Source organism: Dasypus novemcinctus, chromosome 18 (genome assembly GCF_030445035.2).
Source record: "Dasypus novemcinctus isolate mDasNov1 chromosome 18, mDasNov1.1.hap2, whole genome shotgun sequence".
In the NCBI taxonomy this organism is placed as follows: domain Eukaryota; kingdom Metazoa; phylum Chordata; class Mammalia; order Cingulata; family Dasypodidae; genus Dasypus; species Dasypus novemcinctus.
The window spans coordinates 87,014,088-87,025,944 of NC_080690.1; the positions used below are offsets into that span (position 1 = coordinate 87,014,088).

General features: G+C 51.5%; 1 pseudogene; it reads right to left on the reverse strand.

Annotated features, from left to right (window-relative positions):
• Positions 1 to 428: 428 nt before the first annotated feature.
• On the reverse strand, positions 429 to 2,741 carry LOC105745356 (centriole and centriolar satellite protein OFD1-like; annotated as a pseudogene).
• Positions 2,742 to 11,857: the final 9,116 nt, after the last annotated feature.

Here is an 11,857-nt window from a genome sequence, read left to right on the forward strand (position 1 = left end):
GGCGAGGCTACAGCGATGAATTCCAAGAACGCCGGGTTAGCTAGGCCCCTGGTTTACTAAGGAACGGTGAGAAGAGGAATGGGAGGAAACAACAACCTATGGGTCCCAGGCAGAGAGGAAGGAGCTGAAGAGTAACAGAGAGGGAAGAGTTACAGACTACAATCCCGGTACAGATTGCAAGCGCCCAGGTTTTACTTGCGTGGCCATCGACGGGGGACGGCGAGAGCAGGGGGCAGAGGGCAGGAACAGGCGCAGGGACACGGCGGTTCGCTGTTGCGCTGCGTTTTCAACCCTTAATCATTCCACCCCTCTGCTCGGGTCGGGGGAGGAGTCCCAGCTGTTGGCTGTTTTGACTGATTACCCCACCCCTCGATCCCCCGGGGGCCCAATGACAGGGTCCTCGGGGAACATCCCGGGAACATCGGGGTTCTCCTGGCTTCCAGAGGAAATCTCCTTCCAAATGGGATTTCTCGTGAGGGTCTTCCAGCAGCCTGCTTGGGGTACCGAAGGCCACGCAGTGTTTTTTCTGCCAGGTCCGAGATCTGTCCCTTGATTCCCCGTCTAGCCTGCTTCACCGCGTTCTCCCAGCTGGCTGCGTCTGCTTCAGCCGCAGCTTCAAATTCACAATCTGTGCATTTAACCTCTTCACACAAGCTTCATAATCAAATAACTGGGCCTTCAGCCCTGCAGAACGCTGGATTTCACATGCAGCTGCTTTTCCTGAGCTTGTTTGTGGATTTCAAATTCCTTATAGCACTTTCCGCTTTCTTTAATTCTTTCTGAAAAACCACAAGCTCACGAGATGGCTGGGTTCTGCGGTTCAGGAGACATAAGTTTTCACTTCTACTCTCTTCCGATTATTGCTTAAGTAATTTATTTTGTGCCTGGAGCTCCAGTTTCTCTCCTTTTAGTGATGAATGATCATGCATCTCTTCAAGTTTTTCATTTAGCAAGTGGCTTTGTTTTGTTATTGCCAAAGACTGGACTCTGACAGTCTTTAACTCAAGCTCAAGTCTTTCACACAATTTACATGTCAACTGAGTTTTTCCTTTTCTGAATTAGCAACTGAGAACTCCTCTTGCAAATGCATAGCTTTTTAAAATTTCTTTTCTCTTCCATTAGTCTATTAGTTCTAGTGAAGTATTCTTCCTTCAGTTCACATTGATACTTTTAGAAGCTCATTCTTGAGCTTTTGATCAAAAGTCTCCCACCTTCTTTTAGCCTCTAGCCAATTCAAAAGCTTCAATTCTTTGCTTCAGATCTGCTTCTCTGCTTCACAAGTCTTTATCTTTTTGGAGCATCAGCATTTGGGCATAAATTTCTTTTGTTTTATTTTCCTGGTGCTTTCTTTAATTTAATTTTTTAAATTTTCTCCTAGTGCTTTGGAAGACTCTCGAGGGTATTCTTTTCCTGACAAGGAAGGCTCCAGTTTTGCTTGGCAAGCTCTCTCAAACTGATTCTGGAACTCAGCTAATTTCTTCTCAGACTTCCTTTTGTCTTCCATCCTAATTTTTGCTATCCCAGTATCTTTAAAATATTTCAGCTTCTGAGCCATTTCTGACCAAAGTTGCTGTCCTAATTCCATCTTATTTAACTTTCTTTCTAACGATTCTAACTTAACATGCTGAGGATAAGTATCTGCAAACTGATCAAGAAGCTGAGGCTTCTCAGCAAGAGTCTCTGCTCAGAAATGGCCAACTTGTCTGAGTTTCCATATCAAAACTCTCTTTAGCCTGATGATATGCTGCCAACTCTTAAAAACTGAGTGAGAAAACCTTTTTTTTTTTTTTAAAGATTTATTTATTTACTTCTCTCCCTCCTCCATTGTTGTCTGTTCTCTGTGTCCATTCACTGTGTGGTCTTCTGTGTCTGTTGTATTCTTAGTGGGTGGCTCTGGGAACTGATCCTGGGAACTTCCAGAGTGGGAGAGAGGATCCTTCTTTTGTGCCACCTCAGCTCCCTGGTCTGTTGTGTCTCTTATTGTCTCTCCTCTGTGTCTCTTTCTGTTGCATTATCTTGCTGTGCCAGCTCTCCGCATGGTCCAGCACTCCTGCACAGGGCAGCTCTCCTGCACAGGCCAGCAATCCTGCATGGGCCAGCACTCTGTGTGGGCCATCTCGCCACATGGGCCAGCTTGCCTTCACCAGGAGGCCTTGGGTATCAAACCCTGGACCCTCCTATATGGTAGACGGGAGCCCAATTGCTTGAGTCACAACCACTTCCCCCTTTTTTATTTTCTTTATCAAATCATAAAACCAGTGATTTGTACAGATTGGATTTGGGGTCAACTTCAATGAATAGTAATAGATCCTGCACAGTAAACACCTCTTCTTTTTCCAAACAACTTTCTGGGAAGAAAACAGAAAGTGTATACTCATAGCCACATCTTTGTAAGTGATCTGCCACTAGCCAGTTGGAGGCGCCTATTAAGAGGCCACTCCCTTCCACTGGAATGGACTGAGATTTCCATTATCTACTCAAAACGGGGTGCATCAGTTGATGAATCAGCTGGTTTCTGAGCTGGGTCTTGAGCCTGTCCAGTACACCAGATCCTTAAACGTCTGGTACAAGCTTTTGCGCAGTTCATCTTGACTCAGAATGTCAGACTTGGGGGTCGTGTTGGGCTGGAAGGCGTTACAGGTTACCTATCGGAAGGAGGGGACATGAATTTCTAAAAAGACCCTTGGCCTCCAGGACACCCACACAGGCTTCTTTTTGGCCTCTGCAGCTACCTGAGCCATTGGAGTTGATTTTTGAGTCACAAAAGGTCTTCAAGCCAGGTTCCTCAACCTGAATAGTTTTTTTTTCTTTTTAATTAGTAGCTTTATCAATATATAATCACATACAATAATACCCTTTTGTTTCAATTCTTTTGTTGTGCAATCATCACTACTATCTAATTCTGAATATTTGTATCACCCCCAAAAGAAGCTCTGTGTTCATTAAGCAATCATGCCTCATTTCCCTCACCTACTCCCCGGCAACCAGGAAAGCTCTGCTTTTAGCAGATTTACTCTTAAAATTGGGGTTTTTAATAAGATTTAACTTGGGATAAAGGTTTCTGCTGCTTTCAAAACATTTGGAAAGTTCTGCCTGGCACCAGGCCTCTACAAAGTCCTTCATGATGGCCCTAGAGACAAAGTGAAGTTTCTTCAGGGACCATTCCCTAGGGTGGTGAATCACAGAACTGTGAACTCACAAATGGGCTTTTTGCTGCCCCAACATATACTGTCGGGATATGCTTATACTAAAGAATTGCCCATTGTTCTCTGAAATTTATGTTTAACTGGATGGCTGTATTTTTAATTTTTGTTAATCTGGCAGTCTTACTCTGGGACAAACTATGGGCAATATAGTATGGGCAATATTTAGTACTAAAATTTATTTATATTAAATATGCTTACATAAGAAGTATTAAAATATACTCAACATGGGATACGCATAGTGAAAACAAATTCATTGATTATCTGATATTCAGCTTGTACTGGCGTCTATAATTCTATTTGGTAAATCCGACGACCCGATTCTGGAACATACCCATACTTTTTACACTAAAAATTACTTATACAAAATACATAATTGGGAAACGGACTTTGGCCCAGTGGTTAGGGCGTCCGTCTACCATATGGGAGGTCCGCGGTTCAAACCCCGGGCCTCCTTGACCCGTGTGGAGCTGGCCATGCGCAGCGCTGATGCGCGCAAGGAGTGCTGTGCCACGCAAGGGTGTCCCCCGCGTGGGGGAGCCCCACGCGCAAGGAGTGCGCCCGTGAGGAGAGCCGCCCAGCGTGAAAAGAAAGAGCAGCCTGCCCAGGAATGGCGCCGCCCACACTTCCCGTGCCGCTGACGACAACAGAAGCGGACAAAAGAAACAAGACGCAGCAAATAGACACCAAGAACAGACAACCAAGGGAGGGGGGGGGGGGGAATTAAATAAATAAATAAATCTTTAAAAAAAAAAAAAAAATACATAATTTAAAAACATTAATATGGGACACACTGATACTAAAAATTCTTTCTTTGGAATTCCTTATCTGGAACTCAAATTTAAGGGGCGTCCTGTGTTTTGTCTGGCACAGAGGGAGCATCTACCCCTGTGGACCCTGCGGCCCCGCAGACGCTGCCCATCCGCGGCGCCATCACACTGCGCTCCCGGAACCGTGTGACGGTCGCCAAGGCGACCGAATCCGGGGTCCCCGGTAACCGCCGGGCACCCCAGGGGCGGAGCGAACCAGTCCAGGCAGCCTTCTATTGGTCGGCATCTCCTTGTGCGTCACGGCCCCGCCCTCGCTAGAGAGTCTCGCGGCACATGACCTTGAGGGGGCGGGACCGCGAGCCCCACGGGCCAATGGCGGCCGCTGGCCGCGCGAGGGGCTCTGGGTGTTGTAGTGCCGGCGGCCGCGGACAGCGTGGCCGCCATGACAGAGGGGCGGGGCCGGCAGTCAGCGCCTCCGCGCGCCACGTCGGCGGGGCGAGCGGGACCCGCGCAGGCAGGGGCGCGGGTGGAGAGAGGGACGGCCCGCTGGGGGCCGCGGCCCGGGCGGGGGAGCCCCGGGGGTGGGGGAGGGCGTGTCTCGAGATCCTCGGGCGGCCCGGGAGCGAGGGGAGCCGAACGCCGGGGAAGGGGGCGCCCCTGGCGGGAGTCCCTGGAGGCCGCGCCGCGGTCTTGAGGCCCTGGGCTGGGGGTGGGGGCTGAGCGTGGAGGAGGGGCCTGGGCGTCCCCTCCCGCCACGCCCCCCGCCCCAGCTGGCCGTGCCTGCGTTGGCTGCAGGCAGAGGGCCTCTCCAGACCCCACGCGGCCCAGCGCCCGCCCGCGGCCCCCCACCGTCCAGCAGCTGGGATGCTCCCCTCCACCATCCTCGTCCATTTCCCCACATGGCCATTTCCTCTTAAATTAAAATCAAATAAAATTTTACGTCCATTTCCTCTGGTAGCCGCACGTGGCTGGTGGCTACCGTAGTAGACAACGCTGATGAAAAGCATTTCCATCCACAGAGGAAGTCCCGCTGGATGGGGCTGGCTGCCCGAGCAGGGCAGGAATTTTTATACTTCCACCGCCTCAGTAGTTGTTCATTGAATGACTGAATGAAAAGAGGAGAGGGATGCCAAACTAGAAAGGGCAGGTGTGCTCAGGAAGGGCGGGGGGGTTTAAAGACAGGGGCACGGTTGACCAGGCAAGCCCGACACGCTGAGCGTGCGCAGGAAGCCCTCCTACGGTGGCGACATCTGAGCTGGGATGAACAGTAGGTGCGAAGGGCCTGAGTGGCCCCTGGCTTGTCCACAGCCCGACGGAGTCCCTGAGGTGCACGTGAAGGGAAGTTAGACGGGAGTGTGGGAGGGAGGCACCCAGCAGGCCGAGAAGGAGGTGGGGAGCCGCGGAGGCTCCTGAGCAGGGGGTCCAGCATCTGCAGGCCCCAGGCTGCCGACTCCCCTCCGGCTGCTGCCCCTTGGGTCTGTCCCAGGGTCTAGCCTGTGGGCCCCCTCGGAGGGGCCTTGGGACCAGAGATACCCCCGCTGGCCAAAGCCCTCGCCCTCACCTGCTCCAGGAGTCCCCGGCCCGGCCCCAAGAGAGCAGGACAGAGTCCTGCGGCTGGGCAGCCCCGCGGACGCCGGGGCCTGGGGCCTGCGCTCCCAGCAGCTTCGGTACCGCGCGGCGGCCGGGCCACACTGTGCGCTGGGCCAGCTCTGGAGCTGTGCCTGCCTGTGCCTGCCGTCTCCAAGGAGCAGACCCTGGAGCTGCTGGTGCTGGAGCAGTTCCTGGGTGCCCTACCTGGAAGATGAGGACCTGGGTGCAGTTGCAGGCCGGCACCTGCGGAGAGGCCGCCAGCCTGGTACCAGCAGGAAGGTGCGAGGCGGGAGGCTGCGCGGCCACCGGGGGGCCACACCCCGCGGCGTGTGGGGCGCAGGAGCTGGGCTTTGGGTGTCAGCCCACGCCGCTGCTGCCTGTTCCGCCCGCTCCCGGTGACCAGCAGCCTCGAGGCCGTGCAACGCGAACCTTCTTGGACGGAGCCCTCTGCAACGCGCATTGACGGGCCATGCACCCATGATGTTATTTCTTTACATAAATGCCATCGCACTGCACACCTCCTCCTGCTTCTCTTCTCTTTCTAGGCTCATGGACTAAGATCCCCCCATGCTGCGTGTGCCCACCTGCGCCGCGGCTCTGTCCGCCCTCCCAGGAAAAGGGGACTTCCTGGCTCAGACAGCTGGAGAGTCCAGGGAGCTCTGCCCCTCGGCCTCTGTGCTCCCCTCCCGCGCGGCCTTTGTCCCGGCGCCCCCTGTCCCTGGGACCCAGCGGTGGCCGAGGCAGCTCAGGCTCTTTTCCTCCCAGTACCCAGAGTAGGGGACACCTCTCGCTTCCTGGTGGTGCCAACAGTTGGGCAGGAATTGGACACCTGGGGCCAGAATCGGAGGTGAAGACCCAGGCAGACCCGAGGCTGAGCCTCAGCAGGCACCGAGAGGAGGGGAGGCCAGGCCGACTGCAGAGGCAAGGGGGTGCCCAGTGCGCCCTGTCCCAGGAGAGGGGGCTACAGGGGGGCCACAGGCAGGTGTGGGAAGGGGGGGGCAGCCCCCGGGCCCCTGTCCTGCTGGAAACAGCTGGCCCGAGTGGTGGCCTTGCCCTCCATTCCCAGGGCTGGGCTGGCCATGTGATCTGGGTGCCTCGAGGTCCTCGGGGCTAGAAATCTGGCCGTTTACCTGAGCTGGACACTGGACCAGAGGTCACGCTCTTCAGCGAGCTGGAGAGACCGGGCAACCTGGTGCCCCCTGAGGCCCCAAGACCGTCGGCAGAGCACCTGGGCTTGGTGCTGCGCCACCCGGAGCAGGCGCCTGTGGGTGAGGCCGGGGCCGCAGGTGTGGAGCCGGGAGGCGGATGGCGCTCGCGGGCCGCGCAGGGACCCGTCCTTCCCGGCTCGGGGCCTGGCTGGGGCACCGGGTGGGGGACGTAGAGGGGGTGCGCGGCCCTTTGCGGAGCCCGAGGTTCCACTGGAAGCGCCTGGCGGCCGGGTCCAGGGGAATGGGGCGCGGATCGGCCTTCCCGCCTTAGTCGACGGCGCCCCCGCGCCCCTGCTCACCTGGACCCGCTGCGCTCCCAACCCCACGCCCCCTCGGAGGCCCGGCCTCCCCCCTCCGCTCCCTGCGCCCCTGGCCACTGGCCCCTCAGACCCTGAGGCCCTCTCAGCCGAGGGCCCTCTGGGGTGCGCTGCGCCCCGGCCAGATACCCGCTGGGGACGGGTGGGCTCCAGGGATTTGGCTCCCGCCTACCACACGGGAGGCCGGTGGTTGGGTGGTTGGATGCCTCCTGCAGGGCAAAGAATTGACACAGCAAGTGCAAAGAGGGGGTGGGAGGAGATAAATAAAATAAATCTTTAAAAAAGCCTCGGAACTTGAAAGGGGCAGGGAGGGAGGCTGGGGAGGCCGAGTCGGGCGGCGCCTGCCGCCTCTGCTCCTGGGAACCGGGGCGCTGAAGCGCGGCCCCCAGCGGCTCCGCAGGCGGTTACCTGGTGCGGGAAAGGCTAACTGTGATTTCCACAAAGGGGAGGCAGGAGCCAGCTCTGCGCTTGGAGGAGGGAGGGAACGGGGTTCAGCGGCTTTGGCAGGGCCAGGGCGAGAAGGGCCAATGGTGGGCAGTGGGGGCGGGGCCAGGGCGAGAAGGGCCAATGGTGGGCAGTGGGGGCGGGGCCAAGGCGAGAAGGGCCAATGGTGGGCAGTGGGGGCGGGGCCAAGGCGAGAAGTGAGGGTGGGACCAAAGCGAGAAGGGCCAATGGTGGAAAGTGAGGGTGGGACCAAAGCAATAAGGGCCAATGGTGAGCCGTGGGGGCGGGGCCAAAGCAAGAAGGGCCAATAGTGAGAAGTGAGGGTGGGACCAAAGCGAGAAGGGCCAATGGTGAGCCGTGGGGGCGGGGCCAAAGCAAGAAGGGCCAATAGTGAGAAGTGAGGGTGGGACCAAAGCAGGAAGGCCAGTGGTGAGCCGTGGGGGCGGGTCCAAGTTTGAAAAGAGTCCCAGCGGTGAAAGTGGATCTGCCCGCCCAGCCCCCTGGGTGTAGAGAGCACCTGAGCGGGACTGAGAGGTGAAACTGTGGAACGTAGACATCTGGGATAGGCTGTAACCCTTGAAGTACCCAATAATGGGGAACACTGAAGGGACCTGCGTGTTAGGTTTAGGGTATAAATGTCAGTTTGGAACACCAGCCATTTTATCCAGGTCCCACCGGTTCTTGCAAGATCATTAAAAAAATTCTTTTCCCCTCCACAATAGGGTGAGCTCTTGTTTTTTTACAGGTGCAGCTTTCTTTCTAACACTTGGGAGTGCTTCTTTCTGTGTCTCACAGCCATCCAGCACCTCACAAAGGCAGCTCTGAAGTAGACTTACATAGTCGAGTCTGATTATCAAAATCTCCTCCGCACCATCTGCCACTCCTGCCTGTATCTGAGTGTCCCCTCACGCTGTGGCCCCCATACCAGGTGGGGACAGGAAAAGTAGGGCCCCTGGATCCTCTTCCACAGAGGGCGTGAAATGACCCCAGGCCAAAGCTTGGGCTCATCGTCTGCCTCAAGTCACATACTGGGCTTCCACTGGAGAGGAGATGGACGGGAGAGATGAAAGGTGTGATGGTTACAGTCTTCCCAAGTTCTTGCTCTAGGAAGGAAACAGACCTAGGGCAGGGTCCTCAGCCAGGGTCCTGGCATGGCAGCAGCTGCAGGCCCAGGGAATGGGAAGGTCCCTCAAGCAGGCAGAGAGATTCATTGCTTATGCATAGAAATACAACTAATATTTGTATGTTAATCTTGTACCCTGACACTTTGCAGAATTTAATTGCTCTAGTGGTTTTTTTGTTTTGCTTTTGTTTTTTGCATGTGAGAATTCTTTAGGTTTTCCTACATATAGGATCATGTCATTTCTGAGATTGTTTTACTTCTTCCCTTCTAATTTAGATGTTTTTTACTTCTTTTTTGGCCTAATTGCTCTGGCTAGAACATCCAAACAATGTCGGATAGAAATGGCAAAAGCAGGCGATTTTAGGGGAAAAGATTTCAGTCTTACACAATTGAGTATGATGTTAGTGTGAGTTTTTCATAAATGCCCTTTATCATGTCCAGAGTTACCTTCTATTCCTAGTTAGTTGGAGGTTTTTACCTTGAAAGGCAGTTGTCAAATGCTTTTTCTGCATCAATTGAGATGATTATGTGTTGTTTTTTTATAAAGATTTATTTATTTCTCCCCCCCCCCCCCCCAAGTTGTCTGCTCTCTGTGCCCATTTGCTGTGTGTTCTTCTGTGTCTGCTTGTATTCTTACTAGGCAGTTCCAAGAACAGATCCTGGGACCTTCCAGAGTGGGAGAGAGGCGATCATTCTCTTGCACCACCTCAGCTCCTTTTTCTACTATGTTCCTTATTTTCTCTCCTCTGTCTCTTGTTGCATCATCTAGCTGTGCCAGCAGTTTCCATTGCCCAGCACTCTGCATGGGCCAGCACTCTGCATGGGCCAACTTGCCTTCACAAGGAGGCCCTGGGCATCAAACCCTGGACCTCCTATATGGTAGATGGGAGCCCAACTGCTTGAGCCACATCCATTTGTTTCCCTGATTATGTGGTTTTTGTGGGGTTTTTTTTTCCTTCATTCTGTTCATGTGGCATATTATTTTGATTGATTTTCATATGGTAACCATCCTTGCTTTCCTAGAATAAATCTCAATTGGTCATGGTGTATGGTCCTTTTTAATATGCTGCTGATTTTGGTCTGTCAGTCTGTTGAGGATTTTTGTTTCTATATTGATAAGGGATACTGGTTTGAGGTTTTCTTTTTTTTTTTTAATTTAATTTTTTTTTCAAAGATTTATTTATTTAATTTCCTCTCCTCCCCTGGTTGTCTGTTCTCTGTGTCTATTTGCTGCGTCTTGTTTCTTTGTCTGCTTCTGTTGTCGTCAGCCGCACGGGAAGTGTGGGCGGCGCCATTCCTGGGCAGGCTGCACTTTCTTTTGTGCTGGGCGGCTCTCCTTACGGGCGCACTCCTTGCGCGTGGGGCTCCCCTACGTGGGGGACACCCCTGCGTGGCAGTGCACTCCTTGCGAGCATCAGCACTGCGCATGGGCCAGCTCCACATGGGTCAAGGAGGCCCAGGGTTTGAACCGCGGACCTCCCATGTGGTAGACGGACGCCCTAACCACTGGGCCAAGTCCGTTTCCCTGAGGTTTTCTTGAGATGTCTTTTCAGGCTTTGGTATTAGGGTGATGCTGGCCTCATAGAATGAATTGTTAAGTACTCCCTCTTCTACTTTTTGGAAAAGTTTGAGAAGGATTTGTGTTAATTCTTCTTTAAATGATTGGTAGAATTTGCTGGTGAAGATAGGTGGTCCTGGACTTTTCTTTTTTGGAATGTTTTTTATTTACAGATTCAGTTTCTTTACTTCTTATAGGTCTGCTTGATTTTCTATTTCTTCCTGAGTCAGTTTGGGTACTTTGTGTGTTTCTAGGAATTTTCCCATTTTATCTAGTGTAGCAGTTTGATATTATTGATGAATTCCAAAAAGAAATATTGGATTATATTTGTAAACTGATCTTCTCCTCTGGGCATATTAGATTAGATTGGATTTATAGGTTTACTTGATTAAGCAAATAGTGTAAACCTCTTGGCCAGTAGGATGTTGAGTCCCCACCCACCACCCTTTGGTGAGTGGGGACTCACAGATAAAAGGCATGACAAAGGACAAATCTGAGGGTTCTTAATGTTGGAGTTTTGATGCCGGAGTTTGGTGCTGAAGCTGGAGACCAGGGAAGAGAGGAACCCAGGAAGCCTAAAGCCTCATGGACATCAGCAGCCGTCTTGCTCCAATATGTGAAAATAGATTTTGGTGAGGGAAATAACTTATGCTTTATGGCCTGATGTCTGTAAGCTCCTACCCCAAATAAATATCCTTTATAATGGACAACAGATTTCTGGTATGTTGCATCAGCACCCCTTTGGTGGACTAATACATCTAGGTGATCTAACTTGTTGGCATACAATTGTTTATGGTATTCTCTTATAATCCTTTTCTATTTCTATAAGGTCATAATAACGTCCTAACTTTTATTCCTGATTTTAATTATTTCAGTGTTTGTTTCTTTTTTACCTTCTCAAGGAACCAACTTTTGGTTTCATTGAGTCTCTCTATTGTTTTTCTAGTCTCCATTTATCTCCACTCTGAGCTCTATAATTTCCTTCTGTCTGCTAGTTTTGGATTTAGTTTACTTTTTTTTTCCTAGTTACTTAAGGTGTATTAAGTTATTGATTTGAGATCTATTTTAGTATGGGCTTGACAGCTATAAATTTCTCTTTGAGTATTACATTCACTGCATCCCAAAAGTTTTTGTATGTTGTTTTTGCTTTCTCTAATCTTAAGGTATTTTTTTACTTCTCTTGTGATTTCTTCTTCAACCCAGTGGTTAAGAGTATGCTGTTTAATTTCCATTTATTTGTAAAATTTCTGGTTTTCCTTCTGTTTTGATTTCTAGTTTCATTCTATCATGATCAAGAAGATACTGTGTATGATTTCAAAGTGTTTAAATCTGCGGATATGTTTTGTAGCTCATATGTGAATTATCCTAGTTCCCCAGGTTATTCTATCTATTCATGTTCACTCATTATACATGAGGATAATGTATATTCTGCTATTGTATGATGATTTGTTCTGTTTGTCTGTTAGGTGTAGTTGATTGATAGTGCTGTTCAAGTCCTCTATTTCCTTATTGATATTCTTTCTAGTTGTTCTATCCATTATTGAAAATAGGATATTGAAGTCTCCACTTACTGTTGTAGCACTATTTCCCCCTTCAATTCTGTCCATTTCTCCTTCATATATTTTGGGGCCCTGTTGTGAGATG